At 45.7% G+C, this 27,692-nt stretch overlaps 2 long non-coding RNA genes across 2 annotated transcripts; one reads left to right on the plus strand and one right to left on the minus strand.

Annotated features, from left to right (window-relative positions):
- The first annotated feature begins 9,615 nt into the window (after positions 1–9,615).
- LOC121004658 lies at positions 9,616–10,152 on the plus strand. Its single transcript, XR_005779802.1, has 3 exons — positions 9,616–9,720; positions 9,835–9,932; positions 10,047–10,152. It is a non-coding gene; the product is annotated as an uncharacterized LOC121004658 (long non-coding RNA).
- LOC121004659 lies at positions 9,963–26,782 on the minus strand. Its single transcript, XR_005779803.1, has 4 exons — positions 26,770–26,782; positions 19,532–19,538; positions 17,643–17,649; positions 9,963–10,161 (listed from the first exon to the last, which is right to left on the minus strand). It is a non-coding gene; the product is annotated as an uncharacterized LOC121004659 (long non-coding RNA).
- Between the last annotated feature and the right edge of the window lie 910 nt (positions 26,783–27,692).

Raw genomic sequence — 27,692 nt, forward strand, 5'->3', positions numbered from 1 at the left:
GCTCTGGCCACGTGGACAATTTGGAGACCCAGAAGTTGAATGGGGCCGAACCATCAGTCAGTACGTGGAGGGGTGTGCACACGTACTGTTCCACCATGTTAGTGAAATGTTGCCTCCTGCTAACACGTTCCGTATCAGGTGGTGGTGCAATTAGCTGTGGCGTGTTGACAAAACTTTTCCACATCTCTGCCATGCTAACCCTGCCCTCAGAGGAGCTGGCCGTGACACAGCTGCGTTGGCGACCTCTTGCTCCTCCTCTGCCTTCGCCTTGGGCTTCCACTTGTTCCCCTGTGACATTTGGGAATGCTCTCAGTAGCGCGTCTACTAACGTGCGCTTGTACTCGCGCATCTTCCTATCACGCTCTAGTGCAGGAAGTAAGGTGGGCACATTGTCTTTGTACCGGGGATCCAGCAGGGTGACAACCCAGTAGTCTGCACACGTTAAAATGGGGGCAACTCTGCTGTCGTTGCGCAGGCACTGCAGCATGTAGTCGCTCATGTGTGCCAGGCTGCCCAGAGGTAAGGACAAGCTGTGGGAGGCGTATCGTCATCGTCCTGCGTTTCCCCCCAGCCACGCACCAGTGATGGGCCCGAGCTGCGTTGGGTGCCACCCCGCTGTGAACATGCTTCATCCTCATCCTCCTCCACCTCCTCCTCGTCCTCCAGTAGTGGGCCCTGTCTGGCCACATTTGTACCTGGCCTCTGCTGTTGCAAAAAACCTCCCTCTGAGTCACTTCGAAGAGACTGGCCTGAAAGTGCTAAAAATGAACCCTCTTCCTCCTCCTCCTCCTGGGCCACCTCCTCTTCCATCATCGCCCTAAGTGTTTTCTCAAGGAGACATAGAAGTGGTATTGTAACGCTGATAACGGCGTCATCGCCACTGGCCATGTTGGTGGAGTACTCGAAACAGCGCAACAGGGCACACAGGTCTCGCATGGAGGCCCAGTCATTGGTGGTGAAGTGGTGCTGTTCCGCAGTGCGACTGACCCGTGCGTGCTGCAGCTGAAACTCCACTATGGCCTGCTGCTGCTCGCACAGTCTGTCCAGCATGTGCAAGGTGGAGTTCCACCTGGTGGGCACGTCGCATATGAGGCGGTGAGCGGGAAGGCCGAAGGTATGCTGTAGCGCAGACAGGCGAGCAGCGGCAGGATGAGAACGCCGGAAGCGCGCACAGACAGCCCGCACTTTATGCAGCAGCTCTGACATGTCGGGGTAGTTGTGAATGAACTTCTGCACCACCAAATTCAGCACATGCGCCAGGCAAGGGATGTGCGTCAAACCGGCTAGTCCCAGAGCTGCAACGAGATTTCGCCCATTATCGCACACCACCAGGCCGGGCTTGAGGCTCACCGGCAGCAACCACTCGTCGGTCTGTTGTTCTATACCCCGCCACAACTCCTGTGCGGTGTGGGGCTTGTCCCCCAACCATATGAGTTTCAGAATGGCCTGCTGACGTTTACCCCGGGCTGTGCTGAAGTTGGTGGTGAAGGTGTGTGGCTGACTGGATGAGCAGGTGGGAGAAGAGGAGGAGGAAGCCGAGTAGGAGGAGGAGGCAACAGGAGGCAAAGAATGTTGCCCTGCGATCCTTGGCGGTGGAAGGACGTGCGCCAAACAGCTCTTCGCCTGGGGCCCAGCCGCCACTACATTTACCCAGTGTGCAGTTAGGGAGATATAGCGTCCCTGGCCGTGCTTACTGGTCCACGTATCTGTGGTTAGGTGGACCTTGCCACAGATGGCGTTCCGCAGTGCACACTTGATTTTATCGGATACTTGGTTGTGCATGGAAGGCACGGCTCTCTTGGAGAAGTAGTGGCGGCTGGGAACAACATACTGTGGGACAGCAAGCGACATGAGCTGTTTGAAGCTGTCTGTGTCCACCAGCCTGAAGGACAGCATTTCAAAGCCAGTAGTTTAGAAATGCTGGCATTCAGGGCCAGGGATCGAGGGTGGCTAGGTGGGAATTTACGCTTTCTCTCAAATGTTTGTGAGATGGAGAGCTGAACGCTGCCGTGTGACATGGTTGAGATGCTTGGTGACGGAGGTGGTGGTGTTGGTGCTACATCCTCTGTTTGCTGGGCGGCAGGTGCCAACGTTCCTCCAGAGGCAGAGGAAGAGGCCGAGGCGGCAGCAGCAGAAGAGGTAGCAGGGGGAGCCTGAGTGAGTTCCTTGTTTTTAAGGTGTTTACTCCACTGCAGTTCATGCTTTGCATGCAGGTGCCTGGTCATGCAGGTTGTGCTAAGGTTCAGAACGTTAATGCCTCGCTTCAGGCTCTGATGGCAAAGCGTGCAAACCACTCGGGTCTTGTCGTCAGCACATTGTTTGAAGAACTGCCACGCCAGGGAACTCCTTGAAGCGGCCTTTGGGGTGCTGGGTCCCAGATGGCGGTGGCCAATAGCAGACGGACTCTCTTTGCGGCGGGTGTTCTGCTTTTGCCCACTGCTCCCTCTTTTGCTACGCTGTTGGCTCGGTCTCACCACTGCCTCTTCCTCCGAATTCTGAAACACAGTGGCACGACCTTCATTCCATGTGGGGTCTAGGACCTCATCGTCCCCTGCATCGTCTTCCACCCAGTCTTCCTCCCTGACCTCCTGTTCAGTCTGCACACTGCAGAAAGACGCAGCAGTTGGCACCTGTGTTTCGTCATCATTAGAGACGTGCTGAGGTGGTATTCCCATGTCCTCATCATTAGGAAACATAAGAGGTTGTGCGTTAGTGCATTCTATCTCTTCCACCCCTGGGAAAGGGCTAGGTGGATGCCCTTGGGAAACCCTGCCAGCAGAGTCTTCAAACAGCATAAGAGACTGCTGCATAACTTGAGGCTCAGACAGTTTCCCTGATATGCATGGGGATGATGTGACAGACTGATGGGCTTGGTTTTCATGCACCATCTGTGCGCTTTCTGCAGAAGACTGGGTGGGAGATAATGTGAACGTGCTGGATCCACTGTCAGCCACCCAATTGACTAATGCCTGTACCTGCTCAGGCCTTACCATCCTTAGAACGGCATTGGGCCCCACCAAATATTGCTGTAAATTCTGCTGGCTACTGGGACCTGAGGTAGTTGGTTCACTAGGACGTGTGGCTGTGGCAGAACAGCCACGTCCTCTCCCAGCACCAGAGGGTCCACTAACACCACCACGACCATGTCCGCGTCCGCGTCCCTTACTAGATGTTTTCCTCATTGTTACCGTTCACCACAATAAGAAAAAAATTATTTGGCCCAATGTATTGAATTCAAATTCAGGCCTTTTTTTTTACAGGCACCTAACACTATCTGGCTATCTATTTAGGTACCGTATTACACTAATACAGGGACAACAGTAACGACAGATTTAGCTGAATATAAATTTTAGGCCTATTTTTTAGGCACTGGGTGACAGGTATGCGTTTACGGACAGAATTATTTAAACTTGGAAATGCACGGTAGCGTGTGAAGTTATTGAGGATGACACTATCCGCACCTTCAATCTAATACACCGTTTTATGGATAGATTTAACCTTGGCCTGATAGTAATTCCCTAAATTTGTGGTTTCTGCTCTAAGTTGGGAATTGTATTTCAACCCAAAACAAAAACTGTGCTTTGGCAGACACTAAATAGATTGACCAGCCACAGCAGTATCAACAGATTTAGCTGAATATAAATTGTAGGCCTAGTATTTAGGTGCTGGATGACCGGTATACGTTTACGGACAGAATTAGACTTGGAGATGCACGCTAGCGTGTGAAGTTATTGAGGATGACCCTATCCGCACATTCAATGTAATATACCCTTTTATGGATAGATTTAAACTTGGCCTGATACAGCAGAAACCACTGATTTAGGGAATTGCTAAGTTGGGAATTGTATTTCAACCCAGAACAAAAACTGTGCTTTGGCGGACACTAAATAAATTGACCAGCCACAGCAGTAACAACAGATTTAGCTGAATATAAATTGTAGGCCTATTATTTTGGCGCTGGATGACAGGTATACGTTTACGGACAGAATTAGACTTGGAAATGCACGGTAGCGTGTGAAGTTATTGAGGATGACCCTATCAGCACCTTCAATCTAATATAACCTTTTATGGATAGATTTAAACTTGGCCTGATACAGCAGAAAACAATTATTTAGGGAATTGCTAAGTTAGGAATTGTATTCAACCCAGAACAAAAACTGTGCTTCGGCAGACAGCAGACAGTATTACAATTGGCTAGCCACAGCTGAAACACCAGATTTAGGGTACTGCTATTTTGGCAATTGTATTTTACCCCTCAATAAAATAGCAAGCACAGCCAAGCCCCTGATGTAGGATATAGCAAAAAAAAACAACACACTATTGATGGTTAAAAATGGACTTGGTGGCAGCTTGTGCTGGCGCACCACAAGACACAAAATGGCCGCCGATCACCCCAGAAAAAAGTGACTGAAAAACGCTCTGAGCAGCCTTAAAACAGTGAGCAATTGAATAGCAGAGGTTGTATGATACACAGCTGTATATCGATCACTTCAGTAAGTAAATCACTGCCTAATCTCGCCCTAACAGCAGCAGCTGCATCCTATCCCTACACTGATCAGAGCAGAGTGACGTGCGGCGCTACGTGACTCCAGCTTAAATAGAGGCTGGGTCACATGCTGCACTGGCCAATCACAGCCATGCCAATAGTAGTCATGGCTGTGATGGCCTCTTGGGGCAAGTAGTATGACACTTGTTGATTGGCTGCTTTGCAGCCTTTCATAAAGCGCCAAGAAAGCGCAGAACACGGAACCCGAACTTTTACGAAAATGTTCGGGTTCGGGTCCGTGTCACGGACACCCCAAAATTCGGTACGAACTTGAACTATACAGTTCGGGTTCGCTCATCCCTAACCGTATAGCCTTTTCTCCAAATTCTTCCTGTTGCAGGTTAAGTAGCTCTTGCCGTCTATGATTTAAGGTAACAACGGCTCTTTTTTTTGTCTTCAGGTGGAGTAGGCATCCATATATCCTGGAAACCAATTTCTTCCCTGCAACTAGCTTAGTAATATTGGCTAAGGGTAATGGGAGGGGGACAATTTGTGTTCCCTTTCTTATCTCTGCTCGTACCGCTTGTTTTAATTGAAAAAAAAGAAGCTCAAATCTCTATTTCCAAATAAGTATTCGTTTTTAAGATCTTGATAAGTAATTCTATCTCTATCTGATCATGCCCCCCCAGCAAAACCCCCCCCCTCTGGCAACGAGCATTATGGGGGTCATAATCATGGACCCCCACCCCCACAAGGCAGACAGCAATAAGGGGGTCATGATCATGACCCCCCCAGCAAACCCCCCCCCTCTGGCAACGAGCATTATGGGGGTCATAATCATGGACCCCCACCCCCACAAGGCAGACAGCAATAAGGGGGTCATGATCATGACCCCCCCAGCAAACTCCCCCCCCCTCTGGCAATGAGCATTATGGGGGTCATTATCATGGACCCCCACAGGCAGACAGCAATAAGGGGGTCATGATCATGACCCCCCAGCAAACCCCCCCCCCTCTGGCAACGAGCATTATGGGGGTCATTATCATGGACCCCCACCCCCACAAGGCAGACAGCAATAAGGGGGTCATGATCATGACCCCCCCAGCAAACTCTCCCCCCCTCTGGCAACGAGCATTATGGGGCTCATATTCTTGGACCCCCACCCCCACATGGAAAAAAGCAATAAGGGGGTCATGATCATGCCCCCCCAGCAACCCCCCCCCCCCCTCTGGCAACGAGCATAATGGGGGTCATAATCATGACCCCCCCAGCAAACTCCCCCCCCCTCTGGCAATGAGCATTATGGGGGTCATAATCATAGACCCCCACCCCCACAAGGCAGACAGCAATAAGGGGGTCATGATCATGACCCCCCCAGCAAACTCCCCCCCCTCTGGCAACGAGCATTATGGGGCTCATAATCATGGACCCCCACCCCCACATGGAAAAAAGCAATAAGGGGGTCATGATCATGACCCCCCCCCCCAACAAACCCCCCCCCCCCTCTGGCAACAAGCATTATGGGGCTCATAATCATGGACCCCCACATGGAAAAAAGCAATAAGGGGGTCATGATCATGACCCCCCCAGCAAACTCCCCCCCCTCTGGCAACGAGCATAATGGGGGTCATTATCATGGACCCCCACAGGCAGACAGCAATAAGGGGGTCATGATCATGACCCCCCAGCAATCAGTGTCACCTTGTTATTTCCCAAAACTAAAATAATATACATAGTTATATTATTATTATTATTATTATAGTGAAGTAAACAATTGATCTAATGGAAAAAAAAAATACATATAAAATATTTTTTTCAGGTGATGGTATAACTTTCAATTTATAATTTTAACTTTTCTGTATTTTTTACAGTGAATTTTCAGTTAGTCAATTCAGGGCAGCAACCCTGACTGGTAAGTTGTATTCCGACAATCATCGGAAGAAGAACAAACATGTTGCGTGAAGTTTCCCAGTTCAAAAAACCAATACACGTTTGTATTGCGTTGTTTGCTAGTTCTACGTTCCATCATTATATTATTTATAATTTTGATATATAGACAAGGGTAAGTGTACAGGCAGGGTAAGTATGGAAGACCTAATTTTATTTCATTTATAAAATAAATGTTTCAAGAAAGAAGATGTACAAAGTTATTTGGATGGGAATATCCTTTTTTTTTATAAATCAATTTATAAACGTTCAATGTTTTTCATCTAATATGGTAAGTTTGAGTTTACCTTATAACATGTATCCAAATAATATGCATATTTTAAATTTTTCTTTTTTTTTTAAAACAGGAATTGACAAAATGCCGAACTCATGTTGGGTAAAAAATTGTTTATTCCAGCCTGGCAGTATACTGAATGGCCACGAAATCAAATTACATTGCTTTCCCAACTTTAGGGAGAGAATATTAGATTGGCTTCGAATCTTAATTCCTTCTGGAGAGGTAGAAGTTATTTCTCTAGCAGAGGAGATTCTAGGTTACAAAAAGAAAAGATACAATAAGTATCATATTTGTTCGTTACATTTTTCAGATGATAGTTTTATAGTCAACGCTGGCGGACGTTCGCTTCGGCCAGTAGCAAACCCTTCATTTTTTGAAAATTTTCTTGATTCCGAAAGAAAAGTTTCAAAGAAAAAACGACTTCAGAATCCAACAGGTTCCAAGCAGTCGGTTACTCCTTCATCTTCAGAATCATCAATTCCAAATGAATCTCGTGGTCATACTGTATCCATATCGTCCATGCAAGTTCAACAAGTATTTGAGAATGTGGAAATTCTAATTTCCAAATTCACGGATGCTTCAACTCAGACAGAGTTAAATTTGACAAATTCTATAATTATTAGTAAAGATAAAAATCTTACACTTAGGGAAGAAGAATCACCTTTACGTGAACATACAAATATTGATCATGAATCCACCCCATTGCCTGATTGTTCTCAATTCCAAAATCGGCACCAAATTAATCCATTTCTAAGACTTCTTTCTCCTATTGTATTTGAAAATGAAAAGATCTCCCAGCCACCGGAAGAAGATGGTAATAATGATGATCTGGTTAGTGGGATATTTCCGTTGACAGGTGACTTCGAGGATTCATACAATATTAGCAGTCTGGCTGACGCAGGGGAAATTCGTGATTCAAGAGACCACACATATGACCCTTTGATGGTAAGCCACTGCTCTTCTGATCAATTTGCTTTACAGTCTATGTTAGAAATGGACCATGATAATGCTTTTCAAGATATGCAATTTATAAACATCGTAAAAGACATGAAATTGATTGTGAACGAAAGTTGTCTCAATGTACTGCTACGTCAGGTGAAGTGTCAGTATGTTGATTGCAATCTAACTGTGTTTTCAATTTCAAAAGAAAGGAAAGGATCAGCTGTAATAATTCGCGGTAGTTGTCGTAGCGGACATTCGTCTTTATTATGGCATACACAGCCTAAAATTGGACGTTTCTGGAGTGGAAATGTCCTTTTGGCAGCGTCAATACTCTGCAGTGGCCTAAACTATCAAAAAGTTCAGGAGTTGTTTGGAATTTTTTGCTTGAGCACATTTTCTGAGACCACATATTACCGTTACCAAACCAAATTTCTGTTCCCTGCTATCGATATTGCCTGGAAGCAAGAAAAAAAAATAATACAGGAAGATTTGAATGTACACTGAAAAAATTATAGATTTAGAAGTTGTACACAGAAGCCAGTGCAGTTCATCGGTAGCTATGGAGAAGTTTGGATTCCAAACAGTAATGGAACGAGTTAAAAACAATGGATTTGACATATGTGTATTTGTCTCTGATAGACATGTCAGTATTCAAAAATTGATGCGCGAGGTGTACACTGACATAGATCATCAGTTTGACATTTGGCACTACGCTAAGTCAATCAAGAAAAGATTAATCAAGGCAAGTAACGGAAGAGCCGGAAAGGATCTAAAACCATGGATAGAAAAGATAGTCAACCATTTCTGGTGGTGTGTTAAAACGTGTGACCACAATGCTTTTTTTTTCCGGGAAAGATGGAATTCTGTTCTACATCATGTAGCCAACAGACATGAATGGGAAGATGGAGAACACTATAATAAGTGTGCCCACGAAGAACTGCGACCTGAAGACACTTCAGTTTTGTGGCTTAGAAAGGAAAGTACTGCTTATAAAAAATTAGAAGAAATCATCAAAAACGAACAAATGACGAGCGATGTACCACACCTGATCCGAAATTGCCACACTGGACCTCTTGAAGCCTTCCACAGTTTAGTTTTAAAGTACAGAACAAAAAGAATACATTTCGGTATAGATGGAATGGAAACACGAACCAAACTAGCAATTTTGGCACACAATAATAATCTAGGAAGACCACAAGCAGTTGTTCACTTCCCAACTTCTGTGTCAGAACCCATTGGAACAAGAAGAACAAAATTAATACTTCCGAAGGGAAAAAAACACTGGATGGTGAAGAACGTTTATGAAGCAATGAGTGTTGAACATGTTACTCCGATTTTAGTTGATTGTTTGAAGTTAGCTGTAGGAGACATCACAGCAGAATGGAAGAGTCGAACACCTGATCTTCCACCCAACATTGCTAATGTAGAACGCCCGAAAAAGGAAGACATTCTACGGCAACATTGGTCACGTTTTCGAAAAAACTAATACAGTTCATCTGGGTTCAAGAAAAAAAATAAAAATTCAGAAAAAGAAATAAATCCTGCTTTTCCGTTACTTTCATGTTCAGTAAAAAGTTAGTTTTTAGAATGTTACGAGAACTAACTTTGTTGTTTAGTTATTTTACTTTAGTTAAATCTGTTGATATTCGTTTATCGAGACGGGACTGCACTACTAGTGCAAAGGGTAAGGATAGCAAAAGTAGATCTGGCTCAAGGCAGTGACCATTATGCTTTTTCAATCAAAAGTTGTTGTTATATGTAATGTAACTTTACTTTTTTATTTTTAGACATTATACCTGTGTGTAGGAGAAGTGCTGTCAAGCCATGGAGTCAAGGGGATTTGATTAGACTCCAAGGTGTGTTCACTGACAGTCTTATAATGTCGCTACTGTCCCATGATTGACCCTTTTCCTCTCACAGAGACAGCGCTGCAGTACATTTAATATTCTGACCATGTCTTTTGTCCACAGCCTGACAGTAAACTGTACCAGCGTATCGGACATGCCCGGGAAGGAACAACAAGTTTCCTGCCAGCCGTGGAGTCAAGGGGATCCGATTAGACTCCAAGGTGTGTTCACTGACAGTCTTATAATGTCGCTACAGTCCCATGATTGACCCTTTTCCTCTCACAGAGACAGCGCTGCAGTACATTTCATATTCTGACCATGTCTTTTGTCCACAGCCTGACAGTAAACTGTACCAGCGTGTCGGACATGCCCAGGAAGGAACAACAAGTCTCCTGCCAGCCGTGGAGTCAAGGGGATCCGATTAGACTCCAAGGTGTGTTTACTGACAGTCTTATAATGTCGCTACAGTCCCATGATTGACCCTTTTCCTCTCACAGAGACAGCGCTGCAGTACATTTCATATTCTGACCATGTCTTTTGTCCACAGCCTGACAGTAAACTGTACCAGCGTGTCGGACATGCCCGGGAAGGAACAACAAGTTTCCTGCCAGCCGTGGAGTCAAGGGGATCCGATTAGACTCCAAGGTGTGTTCACTGACAGTCTTATAATGTCGCTACAGTCCCTTGATTGACCCTTTTCCTCTCACAGAGACAGCGCTGCAGTACCTTTCATATTCTGACCATTTCTTTTGTCCACAGGTTGACAGTCGAGGAACCACATTGACGGACTTGCCCTGGACCTACCATATCATCCTTTTAATTTGAAATTTATTTTAATAAAAATAATGGCAATATGTTTTTTATGAGAAATTGATATTTTTAAAAAATTAAATAAAAAATAACATATTATATACATTTTATGGATATCTTTTGCATAACTGTAATGAAATGTCAGAAAGCTAAACAATTTTTTAATTTATAATTGTTTTCTATCTTTGACATTTTTGCGTATTACAAAACATTATCTTTGTCGAGATTTTAGCTATTTCCTGTTGACAAGGAGTTTACTATATACCGCTTTCTTACAGATGTGTAAGGAATATCCATAAACTTTGTGTGAGGTTTGGTAAAGGCTTGGTGTCCCTTCACACTAGCGACATGGCCATTCATCGGAACAATAGCCTGAATGAAAATTTGTTATTTTATAAATCTGAACACTCTTGAAAATTATGGAGGCGGGGGCGTCACACTGCGAGAGCTTGAGGTACTAACAATAAAGAATGTTTGAATTGCAGTACACTTTGGTCTGCCTATAGTCAATGGTGACAGAGGGCCATCTCTGCAATAAACCTTATAAGTAGCTGTGCAGATCCCTAATCATTTTCACCTGCCCAGATAGCCTGACCAAGTTCCATTCCGCAAGTGTGAAGGTACTCTGAGGGGATATGGAGGAGGCCTTTTTTTTTTATAATAAAATATTATATGTGTTTTTTATTTAATCTGACTATAATTTCTGTAAATATTACATTTCTGCAATGTATAATATTGTTTCTGAACATTCAATAGCCAAATATTATGCTGTAACTTTCAAAGAATTTATTAATAAAAAGTAAAAAGATACATTCTAAAATTGTTACTTTATTACATAACTAGATAATTTTACAGTCTTTTCATAATATATTATGACGTTACTCCATTGCTATATACTCTGCAGGCTCCTCTCTGAACATTAGAAATCCGCAATAATCTTGAAGTGGGTCAGGAAAAACTTCTCTTATGATCGTCACTGCACAAGAAGAAATAGGACGTCTTCTTCCAACGCCAAGATAGCCATGTATCCAAGCTGTAAAGCCACGATATGCTGTTTTTCTTAGTAGCCTAAAAAATAAAAAAAAGTATATAGAATAAAAAATTAGACAATATAATAATTAGGTAAACCTATGGTTGGGTGTTCAGATCAAAATGTTGCAGATTTTGTTTTCATGGAAGTAAATACACGAATAAGAACACCTGTTCAATTCTTTATCTGGAGGGGGACACAGCACTTCTCCAATTGCCCGCATGGACACCTCCACCCTTCCGCGATCTTGACAAAATTGTTGGAAATATTCATGTTCAATTACGCAACCGGTTTCAGTTACATACGGTTCAATATTGGAAATTTCTTTACAACAGATCGATTCTATGGCGGTTGGCATCGGTTTACAGTTAGTACACGTGCACCATTGGTTATTTCCAACTCTACTACTGTCCGACTCTTCATTTTCAATGCTCCCAACACTGTTATCTAATGTGGAACGAGTGGGGTTTTCTGGAAAACACGGTTCAGATTTATTGGTGACCCCGTACTTCTGTTGAAGACGTTTCTTTAGCCACTCCAACTATTAAATTAAAAAAAAAAATAAATTGGATAAACAATGACCAGCCTGATAGGATGATAATACATTATCAACATTTATTTTTATTTGTGAATTAACTTTTTCTGATCTTGCCGCAAAAACACTTGGTGGTAATTTATCAGACGAATTATCCATTTTCAGATCTGAGAATAATAAAAAATTTTTTTTTAATAAATGCATCTTATCAATTACATTTTTTTGTAAGAGCAGAACTATAGTAGGATCATGTAGTGAATTTATGAGGTAGTGCTCACTGTTTTAAAACGCTGTTACATGTTTGTTACATTGCTGTCTGTGGGGTGGTGGGGGTCCATGATAATGACCCCCATAATGCTCTTTGCCAGAGGGGGGGGGGGTTTGCTGGGGGGGCATGATCATGACCCCCTTATTGCTGTCTGCCTGTTGGGGTGGGGGTCCATGATAATGACCCCCATAATGCTCTTTGCCAGAGGGGGGGGGGTTTGCTGGGGGGGCATGATCATGCCCCTCTTATTGCTATCTTCCTGTTGGGGTGGGGGTCCATGATAATGACCCCCATAATGCTCTTTGCCAGGGGGGGGGGTTTGCTGGGGGGGCATGATCATGACCCCCTTATTGCTATCTGCCTGTTGGGGTGGGGGTCCATGATAATGACCCCCATAATGCTCTTTGCCAGAGGGGGGGTTTTTGCTGGGGGGGGCATGATCATGACCCCCTTATTGCTGTCTGCCTGTTGGGGTGGGGGTCCATGATAATGACCCCCATAATGCTCTTTGCCAGAGGGGGGGGGGGGGTTTGCTGGGGGGGCATGATCATGACCCCCTTATTGCTATCTGCCTGTTGGGGTGGGGGTCCATGATAATGACCCCCATAATGCTCTTTGCCAGGGGGGGGGGGTTGCTGGGGGGGCATGATCATGACCCCCTTATTGCTGTCTGCCTGTTGGGGTGGGGGTCCATGATAATGACCCCCATAATGCTCTTTGCCAGAGGGGGGGGTTTTGCTGGGGGGGGCATGATCATGACCCCCTTATTGCTGTCTGCCTGTTGGGGTGGGGGTCCATGATAATGACCCCCATAATGCTCTTTGCCAGAGGGGGGGGGGGTTTGCTGGGGGGGTCATGATCATGACCCCCTTATTGCTTTTTTCCATGTGGGGGTGGGGGTCCATGATTATGAGCCCCATAATGCTCGTTGCCAGAGGGGGGGATTTTGCTGGGGGGGTCATGATCATGACCCCCTTATTGCTGTCTGCCTTGTGGGGGTCCATGATTATGACCCCCATAATGCTCGTTGCCAGAGGGGGGGGGGGTTGCTGGGGGGGGTCATGATCATGACCCCCTTATTGCTTTTTTCCATGTGGGGGTCCATGATTATGACCCTCATAATGCTCATTGCCAGAGGGGGGGGGGTTTGCTGGGGGGGGGCATGATCATGACCCCCTTATTGCTTTTTTCCATGTGGGGGTCCATGATTATGAGCCCCATAATGCTCGTTGCCAGAGGGGGGGGAGTTTGCTGGGGGGGTCATGATCATGACCCCCTTATTGCTGTCTGCCTTGTGGGGGTGGGGGTCCATGATTATGACCCCCATAATGCTCGTTGCCAGAGGGGGGGGGGGGGTTGCTGGGGGGGGTCATGATCATGACCCCCATTATGCTCGTTGGCGGGGGGGGGGGGGGGTGCTGGGGGGGCATGATCATGACCCCCTTATTGCTTTTTTCCATGTGGGGGTCCATGATTATGAGCCCCATAATGCTCGTTGCCAGAGGGGGGGGGGTTTGCTGGGGGGGTCATGATCATGACCCCCTTATTGCTGTCTGCCTTGTGGGGGTGGGGGTCCATGATTATGACCCCCATAATGCTCGTTGCCAGAGGGGGGGGGGGGGGGTTTGCTGGGGGGGCATGATCATGACACCCTTATTGTTTTTTCCATGTGGGGGTGGGGGTCCATGATTATGACCCCCATAATGCATAATGCTCGTTGCCAGAGGGGGGGGGGGGTTTGCAGGGGGGTCATGATCATGACCCCCTTATTGCTGTCTGCCTTGTGGGGGTGGGGGTCTATGATTATGACCCCCATAATGCTCGTTGCCAGAGGGGGGGGGGTGGTTTCTGCTGGGGGCATGATCATGACCCCCATACTGATTGCCGGTGGGGGGTCCATGATTAATACCCCCATAATGCTCGTTGCCAGTGGGGTGCTGTGGCAGCTACTTATTTGCTCGATGTGTAGGGGATGATTATGATACTTACCCTGCCGCTCGTACTGCTGCTTCCACACCCGTCGCGTCCCTCGGCCGGTCAATCTGATCTTTCGCTGCAACAGGATGTTATGAAGCTAAAGTTCTCGCGAGAACTTTAGCTCCTTCTGCCTGGCTGAGAGAGGAGCACTCTGATTGGCTGAGCTCTCAGCCAAGGCCCATAGCAAAGAAAGAACTTTAGCAACGCCCCATACAAAAAAGCGCTTGAGTGACAGGCGCTGCAGCAGAACAAACGTGGCTATTATTTCAACATTCGGTGGTCGATTTAAAAAAAAAAAAAAGGGGGAACATCAGTGGATGCCGCACTATTAGGTAGGGTTGATAGTTTATTAAAATTTTACTGATGAAAGGTCCTCTTTAATATCGGTGCATTCCAAAATATGTAGTTCAAGGAAAGCAACATACACATTTTCACAAGCAAAATACGACCCGCCATCAAAATGTTTATTTTTTCCAAACCTCTATCCTTTTACGCATCTCGTGTAATTTTGGGAGTACATTCAACTGTACATAATCCCTAGGATTAGATGTTATCTGTCTAGATACTTAACCGGTTCCTGCCTCTCTTTAATTTCGACCTATTTCTATTCAGTCCAGCATAGTTGCTATAGTCTTTAAATACTTGAAAGATCCTCCCAAGTGAATCATGCGATCCCACAAACAGCATGATGTTGTCTGCATATAGGGAAATTTTTTCCTCATGGGCCCCAAACCTGAAACCCACAATTTCTTTATCTTGTCTAATCAAGTCAGCTAAGGGTTCCATAGCTATAGCGAATATCAAAGGGGATAGAGGGCAACCCTGCCTAACCCCCCTGCCAATGCTTATTTTATCCGAGTACTCACCATTCAATATTACCCTTGCAGAGGCCTCAGTATACAACATCCTGACCCAGTCTATAAAATTATCTCCAAATCCCATTCTCATCAGTGTAGCAAATAGAAAGGGCCACTCTATCGTATCGAAGGCCTTAGATGCGTCTATAGTTACAATCATACGTTCTCCAACATTTGTGGGCTCCAGTTGGGTACCCATAAAGTATCTCATTATGTTATCAATTGTAGTTTTACCTGGCATAAAGCCTGATTGATCCTCATGAATAATCCCCAGAACCACTCTTCCAAGTCTATTTGCTAGGATCCTTGCTAATGTTTTGTCATCAGTGTTTATTAATGAAATAGGATGGTATGAGTCCGGTAATGTTGAATCTTTCCCTGGTGTTAAAATAAGTGTCATCAAAGCCCCTCTTACAGAATCTGGGAGTTTCCCTATCTCCCGCGAGGCGGTCCACATTGTAAGAAGTTTCGGAATCAGTAGCTCTTTATATTGTACATAGATTTCAAATGGAATCCCATCTATTTCTGGGGTCTTATTCTTGGTTATCCTTGGTTATCCTATTGCCTCCACCTCTACCGAATTTATAGGGGCTTCTAGGCTTTCTCTTTGATCAGCTATTAGCATAGAAATAGAGATTTTACCCAGAAACTGTTGTAATTCCCCCCCACTCTTATTTATCTTGCTACTGTACATGTCTTCAAAGTATTCCTGAACCTCTTCAGGACACATGACGTTACGTGGTGCTTGCTGAAATAATTGAGCAGGCACCTTGGCTAGATCCGCCGGGGGGTCCTGGGACCCCCTCATGTCAGCGATCGCAGCAAACCGCAGGTCAATTCAGACCTGCAGTTTGCTGCGTTTCCGGGTTATTCGGGTCTCTGAGGACCCGATAACCCGGAACAGGATGGTGATCGGTGGTGTGATTTTACACCACCAATCACCATCCTGCGATCCTGAGGGGTGATGTGACATCACCTCTCAGGATCGCCTCTGATTGGTAGGTGGGCGGGCGATTCAAATCTGCCTGCACGTGTGAATCTCAGCCAGCATCACCCCATCTGTGCCCCGGCACCCATCCTTGCCCCAGGACCCAATCTGTGCCCCAGCACCCCCCATCTGATCAGCCAGGTAATTAGGGAAAGGCTAGGGAACGGTTGGGCTAGGCAGGGATATAAAAGGGAGAGTTAGTGGGGAAAAAAAAGTTTGATTGCATCACCCTAAGTAGGGTGTCTGGGGTCCACAGCACAGCTGCCGCTTGCCCCCCCCACACACACGCAGACCAAATAAAGATTTACATGCACACACATACACAATCAGACACACACTCCCCTATGGCCGCCGGATGTTCTCGGCTGAGGAAGCATACGCCCAGCTTGCCTCCGAATCAGAGAGTCCCAGTGAGGACGAGGATGACCCCACTTTCCTGTTGTCATCCGCGTCCTCCTCATCATCTAGCGATGATGATGAGCCCCCAAGACGACGGAGACGCCGCCAGGCGGAGCAAGGGGATCGCCATGTTAGGGACCCTGGGGCCCACCCTAGTACGATCAGCTCTGGGGCTCGTACTAGTTTTCCGGCACACCAGTTAAATCCACCGGAGCCCCCTGCCGGTGAACTTGTCTGGTATACCCCAGCGCGATTTGAGCCCGTGATTCCTGATTTTGTGGGCTTCACTGAATATGACTTTAGTCATTTTTTCAGTGACCAACTGGTAAATCTAATGGTGGGGCAGACGAACCAGTTCGTTGCTCAACACCCGGGCTCTTTTTTGGCTAGGCCCGGTGGCTGGACGCCGGTCAGTGCAGCCGAGATGAGGACATTTTGGGGCCTCGTGCTGCATATGGGCCTAGTCAAGAAACCCAGTGTCAGGCATTACTGGAGTGGGGACGTCCTCTACCAGACCCCACTTTACAGTACGGCTATGACACGCTCCCGGTTTGAGGCCATCCGGAAATGCCTGCATTATTCAGATAATGCAGCATGTCCAGCCCCCCCCCCGAGGTGATCCTGCCTATGACCGCCTGTACAAAATCATGCTGGTCATCGATCACTTTGGGGCCAAATTTGTACAAGCCTATGTACCTGAAAGGGAGTTTGCGTTCAAGGGGAGACTCATTTTCCGCCAGTATGTTCCCTCAAAGTGGGCGAGGTATGGCGTGAAGCTACAGTTGCAAGAAAAAGTATGTGAACCCTTTGGAATTATATGGATTTCTGCACAAATTGGTCATAAAATGTGATCTGATCTTCATCTAAGTCACAACAATAGACAATCACAGTCTGCTTAAACTAATAACACACAAATAATTAAATGTTACCATGTTTTTATTGAACACACCATGTAAACATTCACAATGCAGGTGGAAAAAGTATGTGAACCCCTAGACTAATGACATCTCCAAGAGCTAATTGGAGTGAGGTGTCAGCCAACTGGAGTCCAATCAATGAGATGAGATTGGAAGTGTTGGTTACAGGTGCCCTGCCCTATAAAAAACACAAACCAGTTCTGGGTTTGCTTTTTACAAGAAGCATTGCCTGATGTGAATGATGCCTCACACAAAAGAGCTCTCGGAAGACCTACGATTAAGAATTGTTGACTTGTATAAAGCTGGAAAAGGTCATAAAAGTATCTCCAAAAGCCTTGCTGTTCATCAGTCCAGGGTAAGACAAATTGTCTATAAATGGAGAAAGTTCAGCACTGCTGCTACTCTCCCTAGGAGTGGCCATCCTGTAAAGATGACTGCAAGAGCACAGTGCAGACTGCTCAATGAAGTGAAAAAGAATCCTAGAGTGTCAGCTAAAGACTGACAAAAGTCTCTGGCATATGCTATCACTGTTAGTGAATCTACAATACGTAAAACAATAGACAAGAAGGGATTTCATGGGAGGATACCACAGAGGAAGCCACTGCTGTCCAAAAAAACATTGCTGCACGTTTACAGTTTGCACAAAAGCACCTGGATGTTCCACAGCAGTATTAGCAAAATATTCTATGGACAAATGAAACCAAAGTTTAGTTGTTTGGAAGAAACACACAACACTATGTGTGGAGAAAAAGTGGCACAGCACACCAACATCAAAACCTCATCCCAACTGTGAAGTATGGTGGTGGGGGCATCATGGTTTGGGGCTGCTTTGCTGCGTCAGGGGCTGGACGGATTGCTATCATCGAAGGAAAAATGAATTCCCAAGTTTATCAAGACATTTTGCAGGAGAACTTAAGGCCATCTGTCCAACAGCTGAAGCTCAACAGAAGATGGGTGTTGCAACAGGACAGCGACCCAAAGCATACAAGTAAATCAACAACAGAATGGCTTAAACATAAGAAAAAACACCTTCTGGAGTCGCCCAGTCAGAGTCCTGACCTCAACCTGATTGAGATGCTGTGGCATGACCTCAAGAAAGCGATTCACACCAGACATCCCAAGAATATTGCTGAACTGAAACAGTTCTGTAAAGAGGAATGGTCAAGAATTACTCCTGACCGTTGTGCACGTCTGATCTGCAACTACAGGAAACGTTTGGTTGAAGTTATTGTTGCCAAATGAGGTTCAACCAGTTATTAAATCCAAGGGTTCACATACTTTTTCCACCTGCACTGTGAATGTTTACATGGTGTGTTCATTAAAAACATGGTAACATTTAATTCTTTGTGTGTTATTAGTTTAAGCAGACTGTGATTGTCTATTGTTGTGACTTAGATGAAGATCAGATCACATTTTTTTACGAATTTGTGCAGAAATCCATATCATTCCAAAGGGTTCACATACTTTTTCTTGCAACTGTATACAAACTTTGTGAGAGTACCTCAGGGTACACTTACAAGTTTCGTGTGTACGAGGGGCGAGATTCTCGTATTCAACCCCCAGAATGTTCCCCCACTGCTAGAAAAGGGTTACCATCTTTACGTGGATAACTTTTATACTAGTATCCCCTTGTTCCAGTCCCTCGCCGCCAGATCCACGTCCGCTTGTGGGACCGTGCGGAAAAATCAACGCGGCCTCCCTGCCCACCCCCTCCAGGTATCTATCCCCAGGGGTGAGACCCATGCCCTTACCACTGGAAACCTGTTGCTGGTCAGATATAAGGACAAGAGGGATGTCCTTGTATTGTCCACAATTCATGGTAACGGCATAACCCCTGTCCCTGTGCGAGGTACCGCGGCAACGGTCCTCAAGCCCGATTGTATCGTCGACTACAATCGGTATATGGGAGGAGTTGATCTCTCTTATCAAGTCCTCAAGCCATATAATGCCATGCGCAAAACCCGGGCATGGTACAAAAAGGTTGCGGTCTACTTGGTACAGGTTGCCTTGTACAACTCTTTTGTGCTGTCCCGGAGCGCTGGCAACACAGGGACATTCCTTCCGTTCTATGAGGCAGTCCTCAAGGCCCTGATCTTTTCGGACTGGGAAAGAGCAGGCCGGAGTACCTCGGGAACTGGAGGCGCCCGGATCGTCCCTGGCCAACACTTTCCAGGTGTGGTCCCCCATAATGGAAAGAAGGGACGGACCCAAAAAAGGTGCAGATTGTCACAGGAGGGGGATACGGAAGGACACCACTACTCAATATGACACGTGCCCTGATCATCCGGGCCTCTGCATTATTGGTTGCTTCAGGGAGCACCACACTTCTATGGAGTACAAAATTTATATCCCAATTTAGCCACTGACAATCGGATAAAAAAACTATGGTTCTCAAACTTGAGACACCCAAAAAAAATTGTAAAAACTAAAATAATTTAAAAATAGTATACAAATTAGGTATCTCCGCGTCGGTAATAATCTCCTCTATAAAAATACTTCATGACCTAACCCCTCAGATTAACACAGTCCAAAAAAAAAATTTTTTTTTTGTCACCTTACATAACAAAAAGTTTAATAGCAAGCGATCAAAAAGTCATATAGCCCCCAAAATAGTGCCAATAAAACCGTCCTCTCATCCCGCAAAAAATTAGCCCCTACATAAGATAATCGGCTAAAAAAATTAATAAAAAATGACTCGGACTTTAGAGATACAAAAATTTTTTTTTGTATCAAAAATGATAATATAGTCTAAAACCTAAATAATTGTAAAACAGTAGACTTATTAGGTATCGCCGCGTCTGTAAGAATCTCCTCTATAAAAATACCCCATGACCTAACCCCCCAGATTAACACGGTCAAAAAATAATAAATAAAAACGGTGCCAAAACAGCTATTTTTGTCAATTTTCCATTTCAATCCGTTTTTTTCCGGTAACAAAGCAAGGGTTAACAACCAAACAAAACGTAATATTTATTACGCTGATACTGCAGTTTAGGAAAGGAAAGGACCAACATGGTTTCTGGATGGCCGATTTTGATGGCCTTTTTTATTGACACCATGTCCCTTTTGAAGCCCCCCTGATGCACCCCTAGAGTAGAAACTCCCTAAAAGAGACCCCATCTAAGAAACTACACCCCTCAAGGTATTCAAATCTGATTTTACAAACTTTATTAACCCTTTAGGTGTTCCTCAACAATTAATGGCAAATTGAGATGAAATTTCAGAATTTCAATTTTTGGTAACCTTACCTCACAAAAATGTAATATAGAGCAACCAAAAATCATATGTACCCTAAAAATAGTCAAAGCGTTTTAAAGTTATCACCACTTAAAGTGACACTGGTCAGATTTGCAAAAAATGGCCTGGTCCTTAAGGTGAAATAAGGCTGTGTCCTAACGGGGTTAAGGAGAATTATTTTAGCTGATTGTTCCGTCATTTTATGGCCAGATTTGTCTATCAAGCTATGGATATATTTGTTTTTAATGGGAGTTGCTACCAAAGCTGCCAACTTTTTGCCGGGTATATGTGCATGTATGAAATTATCCCTTACATAGTTCTCTGTTGTTCCGCCATTAAAAGCAGCTCCGTTTCAAATTTGGCTGCTTTGTCTGTCCACTCTCTATAATTTTGGGCTATAGGGTCATCTATATATATTTTTTTCAAGTTTTTCCACCTCACTTTCTAAATCCATAATTTTTCTTTATGCTCTTCCTATATATTCCTGTATTTAGTGACAATCCCTCTTATAAAAGCCTTTGTGGCATCCCATACTATATTATTTTCAGTTGACCCCTCATTAATCTCAAAGTATTTCCTAATCTCTTTTATTATCTTATCTTATCGTGAATTCCCATTATGTTAATCCAACCTATGCTTATCTTCATCCCTCTATTTTTTTTTGTGTTTTTATCTTTATAATAATTGAATTGTGATCCGAAATCCCTCGTCTTCCATACTTAACCTGTTCAACATCCAGTGCACCTTTATTATCAGTAAAAACTAAATCAATCCGTGATAGACTCCTATGTGTCTTAGAAAAACATGAATATCTTTTTAACTTAGGATTCATCTCCCTCCAAATATCAATCCACCCCAGTTCTAATGTAGTATCTCTTAGTTTTGACCTGGTATTGGTTAATTGGGTATTGTTTAATCTACATCTATCCATTTGGGCATCCATTACATTATTAAAATCTCCCATGACTAACAGTGGCTTATCTCCCACTCTATGCACAAACTCATTTATTTTTAATAAGACATCTGGTCTAAAAGGGGGGGGAGGGTGTATATATACTGTATTTTTCGCCCTATAAGACGCACAGGCCCATAAGGCGCACCTAGGTTTTTGGGGAGGAAAATAAGGAAAAAAAAATTTGAACCAAAAGGTATGCTGTGTGTTTGGTGGGTTTGGAACTAATGGTGGTCTGTGGATGGCGCTATTACTGGGGATCTGAGGATGACGGACACTGTTATGGGGGGGATCTGTGGATGACGGGCACTGTTATGGGGGGGGATCTGTGGATGACGGGCACTGTTATGGGGGGGATCTGTGGATGACGGACACTGTTATGGGGGGGATCTGTGGATGACGGACACTGTTATGGGGGGGATCTGTGGATGACGGACACTTATGGGGGGATCTGTGGATGACGGACACTTATGGGGGGATCTGTGGATGACGGACACTGTTATGGGGGGATCTGTGGATGACGGACACTGTTATGGAGGGATCTGTAGATGACGGACACTGTTATATGGGGGGATCTGTGGATGACGGACACTGTTATATGGGGGGATCTGTGGCTTGCACTGTTACAGGGGGATCTGTGGCTGGCACTGTTACAGGGGGGGGATCTGTGGATGGTACTGTTACAGGAAGGGATCTGTGGATGGCACTTTTATGGGCTGGGGGGGATCTGTGGATGGCACTGTTAGAGGGGGATCTGTGGGTGGCACTGTTATATATGTGCCATCCACAGACCCCCCCAGCCCATAACAGTGGATGGCACTGTTATGGGCTGGGGGGATCTGTGGCTGGCACTGTTATGGGCTGGGGGGATCTGTGGCTGGCACTGTTACAGGGGGGGGGGGGGGATCTGTGGATGGCACTGTTACAGGGGGGGATCTGTGGATGGCACTTTTATGGGCTGGGGGGGATCTGTGGATGGCACTGTTAGAGGGGGATCTGTGGGTGGCACTGTTATATATGTGCCATCCACAGACCCCCCCCAGCCCATAACAGTGCCATATACAGACCCCCCCCAGCCCATAACTGTGCCATCCACAGATCCCCCCCCCCCGCCGCTCCAGTATACAAATATAAGATGTCTTATTCAATTAATAGTTATTATACATGCCCCCTCACTCCTAATAGTACCTTACATCCTAACCGCTTCAGTAGAACCCAGGCAGGCAGGCCGGGCGGCCGGCGCGTTCCTCACTGACGTCACTTGCCTGCGCCGCCTGCTTCATTCATAAAGTAGGCGGCGCAGGCACGTGACATCAGGGAGTTACGCTGCCACCCGCCCGGCCTGCCGGCATTCTACTGAAGCTGTTAGGATGTAAGGTACTATTAGGAGTTGGGGGGCATGTTTAATAACTATTAATTGAATAAGACATCTTATATTAGTATACCGGAGCTGCGGGGCGGGGCTATACTACACTGACTGCACCGCCCCGCCGCTATTGCCGGCCCCTAGCTCCTCCTCCCAGTCCCTCCCCGAGTCCCCGCTCGCTCGTACATCGCAGCTTGCGATGTAAAACTGCAAGCATTCGCCCCATAAGACGCAGGGGCATTTCTCCCCCATTTTGGGGGGAGTAAAAGTGCGTCTTATGGGGCGAAACATACGGTACATTCGCTATAATCCATGATCTGCCTTCCAAAATACAGTCGATACAGACATATCAACCATCCTCGTCTATAGCTGTATTTACTATTTTAATATCTATATTTCGATGGATCATTATACTCACTCCTCTCGCGTAAGATGGCTTATTAAGCCCTAATAGCATCTCGCCTGTCAGATATGTCTCTTGGAGACAGACTATGGCTGGTAGAATCCTATGTATTGAATCGAAAACCGCAACTCTCTTGGTTCCCCTACTAAGTCCCCTAATATTACATGAGATTAGTCTCATCCAATCTCATTATGGCAGCTATCTATTTCCTGTCTATCATGTGAACACAGGGAGGGGGGAGGAGACAACAGAGGGACCACGAGAAGGAGGAGGGGGGAAACGTGACGAAAGAAAAAAATAAATATAAAAGGTATATAATAATATTTCCCCTTTGTGTACCTCCTACCCAGAAGCAAACGCTGCAACAGGTTACAAACCCCTCCCTAACCTACCCTACCTGAATGGCCCAGGATAACATCCGAACCTGGCCCTCTCTCTTGCATTGCTCCCTCCCGACCAAGCCAAAGCCTTGCTTCCTCAGATTTTTATCTTTTCTTTAATCCATTCTTGCGCTGCCTCAGCTGTGTCAAAGAACCAAGTCTTATTTTCCCATTCGACTCTCAACCTAGCCGGAAGAGGTATGCGGGGGTGGGAGATCCGGGAAGGGGAGGCCCTTAACATTTTTTTTGCTATGGGGCCCAATCATTTCTAGCTACGCCCCTGTTCCTAGTTAATAGAAAATTACACTTCCCGGTCATAAAGATAAGGACATGAGCTCCAAAAGCCTCCTGCCAAGGGTTATCGTAAAATATTAGATCCTGGAATAGCACGAGTCAGACCTTATGATTACAATCCCAGCAGGATACCAGGTAGAGATGTGAAAGCGAGTAGGGTTGAGCGAACCCGAACTGTAAAGTTCGGGTTCGTACCGAACTTTAGGGTTTTTTGTACCCGGACCCCAACCCGAACATTTTTGTAAAAGTTTGAGTTCGGTGATTTAATGGCGCTTGTTGAAAGGCTGCAGGGCAGCCAATCGACAAGCGTTTAACTAGTGTGTCCTTAGAAGCCATCACAGCCATGCCTACTAATGGCATGGCTGTCATTGGCGAAGTGCAGCATGTGACCCATCCTCTATATAAGCCGGAGTCACGTAGCACTGCACGTTACTCTGTTCTTACTAGTTGTAGGGATAGGATGCTGCTGCTGTAAGGGAGAGATTAGGAAAGACTGATATCTGCACTTGGTGTGAAGTCCGCAATCGACAGCGTTTTTTGTTTTGGGGGTGCAATGCAACATTTTTGTACCCTGCCCTGAGCCCAGTGATACTGAAAAAAGTTTTAATCCGTCTGATAGTTAGGTGGGCATCGGCGGCCATTTTGTGCAACAGCAGTGCAACAGCACTGCATATGTGCCAGGGAAAATCATTTAATCCTGTTCTTGCAGTTCAGTGGCCAACATATACCCATTTTTAAAGTGCACCTGCACTGCATATGTACCAGGGGAAGGGAAAATAATAGAGTTCAGGGACCCAGGGTGTGAGATATCCCCATTTTTTTTTCCTGTAAAGTACTCCTGTGCTGCATTTCTGAGAGTGAAATATAAATCAGTTAAATCCATCTGTTCCATTGTGGGGTGACATTTAAATTTTTTGTTGTAAAGTACCTCTGAGGCCTGCACTGCATATGTGACAGGCAGGCACATCAATTCAGCAAATCCATCTGTTCCATTGTAGGGGTGACATATCCACAATTTTTTAAGTAAAAATCCCCTGTACTTAATTTGTGAGATTGAAATATAATCTCAGTTAAATCCATCCGTTTCATTTAGGGTTAAAAAAAAACCCTTTTTGTTGGCAATAAAGTACCTTTTTGCCCTGTGCTGCATTTCTGACAGTCCAATGAAACTGCCAAATACTGCAGTAACATTTTTTGGTGAAAAATTCAAATTTTTGTTGCTATAAAGTACATTTGCGGCCTATGCTGCATTCCTGTCAGTCAAACAAAACCATTAAATACCGCTGTTACATTTTTGGGCTTCAAATTCCCATTTTTGGGTGTAAAGTAGCTCTGAGGCCTGCACATGTGACAGGCAGGCACATAAATTCAGCAAATTCATCTGTTCCATTGTAGGGGTGACAAATCCACCATTTTTTATGTTAAAAACCCCTGTACTTAATTTGTGAGAGTGAAATATAATCTCAGTTAAATCCATCTGTTTCATTGTGTGTGAGAAAAAAAACTTTTTTTTTTGGCAATAAAAGTACCTTTGCTGCCTGCACTGCATAGCAGACTGGGCAATAAGTTTAAAAAACTCGTCTGTTCCATTGTTGGGTGAAATTAACTAATTTTTCCAGTCCAAAAAACCCTGCTTTGCCTAGGTGACAAGGACCTAAATTTCAAAAATTCGTCTGTTCCATTGTTGGGTGACATTAAACTATTTTTGCCTTTAAAAAAAACCCTGCTCTGCATTGTTCACAAGGAACTTAATTTAGTAAAAAAGTCTGTTACTTCGCAAAAAATGAAGAGAGCGTCAAAGAAGGGACGTGGCCCTGGTCATGGTGTTGCTGGTGTTGGTGGAGCTCCTGTTGCAGGGAGAGGACGTGGTCGATCTGTGCCAGCTCCACGCCCAAGTGAAACACCTTCCTCAGGTGTTAGTAGGCGACAGAACCTTCAGCGTAATTTGGTAAAGCCGAATGTGGCTCTACGAATAGTGAGGCCAGAAAAAGTACAGGTGATAGTAGATTGGATGGCTGACAGTGCCTCCAGTTCCTTCACATTGTCTCCCACCCAGTCCCCTGCTAAAATATCAGAGTTGGCACCTGCAGTCCATGGCCATCAGTCTTTCACTTAACCCCCTTGCAAATCAGCCAAGCAGTCTGAGCCCCAAGTCATGCAGCAGTCTCTTCTGCTTTTTGATGACTCTGCTGGCAGGGTTTCCCAAGGCCATCCACATAGCCTTGCCCCAGAAGTGGAAGAGATTGAGTGCACCGATGCCCAACCACTTATGTCTCAGGATGAGTACATGGGAGGACCACCGCAGCACGTCTCGGATGATGACGAAACACAGGTGCCAATTGCTGCGGCTTTTTGCAGTCTACAGACCGACAAGGAGGGCAGGGGTGGAAGATGATGTGGAGGAAGATGAGGTCCTCGACCCCACATGGAATCAAGGTAATGCGAGTGACCTGTGTAGTTCGGAGGAAGAGGCGGTGGTCGTACAGAGCCATCAACACAGCAAAAGAGGGAGAAGGGTGCAAAAGCGGAGCGGCCGTCCCCTAGACAGAAAGCCTACTACTGCTCACCGCACCAAGGGACCGAGCACACCAAATCCAGCTCCAAGGAATTCCCTGGCGTGGCAGTTGTTCAGACAATGTGCTGACGACAAGACACGAGTGGTTTGCACGCTGTGCAATCAGAGCCTGAAGCGAGGCATAAACGTTCTAAACCTGAGCACAACCTGCATGACCAGGCATCTAAGTGCAAAGCACGAGCTGCAGTGGAGTAGACACCTCAAAAACCAAGAAAGGTCTCTAGCTCCTCCTGCTAACTCTTCTGCTGTAGTCTCGGCCTCTTCATCCCCTTCTGGAGTGACAGTGGCACCTGCCACCCCGCAAACAGAGGATGTGGCAGCAATGCCACCACCTCAGTCACCAAGCATCTCCACAATGTCCCATGGAAGCGTTCAGCTGTCTTTCTCCCAAACACTGGAGTGAAAGAGGAAGTACCCCCCTAACCACCCACGATCCCTGGCCCTGAATGCCAGCATTTCCAAATTCCTGGCCTTTGAAATGCTGTCATTCAGTCTGGACACAGACAGTTAAGAATCTGATGGCGGTGGCTGTCCCACAGTACGTTGTGCCCAGCCGCTACTACTTTTCCAGGCGAGCCATCCCTTACCTGCACAACCAAGTGGGGGACAAAATCAGGTGTGCACTGCGCAATGCCATCTGTGGCAAGGTCCACATAACTACGGATACGTGGACTAGTAAGCATGGTCAGGGACATTATATCTCCATAACAGCACACTGGATAAATGCAGTGGCGGCTGGGCCTGAGGCGGATAGCAGATTGGCGCATGTCCTTCCACCACGAGGATTGCAGAGCGTTTCTCTTTGTCTCCTATTGCTTCCTCATCCGGACAGCGTAACACCTTCTCCACCAACTTCAGCACAGCCAGGGGTAAATGACAGCAGGCAGTTTTGAAACGTATCTGTTTGGGGGACAAACCCCACACGGTGCAGGAGCTGTGGACGGTTATCAAACAACAGACCGATGAGTGGTTGGTGCCAGTGAGCCTCAAGCCCGGCCTGTTGGTGTTGGATAATGGGCGAAATCTCGTAGCAGCTCTGGGACTAGCCGGTTTGACGCACATCCCTTGCCTGGCAAATGTGCTGAATTTGGTGGTGCAGAAATTCCAGAAAAATTACCCCAATATGTCAGAGCTGCTACAGAAAGTGCGGACCGTCTGTGCGCACTTTCAGCATTCTCACCCTGCTGCTGCTCACCTGTTTGCAC

Source organism: Bufo bufo, chromosome 6 (assembly GCF_905171765.1).
Source record: "Bufo bufo chromosome 6, aBufBuf1.1, whole genome shotgun sequence".
Classification (NCBI taxonomy): Eukaryota; Metazoa; Chordata; class Amphibia; order Anura; family Bufonidae; genus Bufo; species Bufo bufo.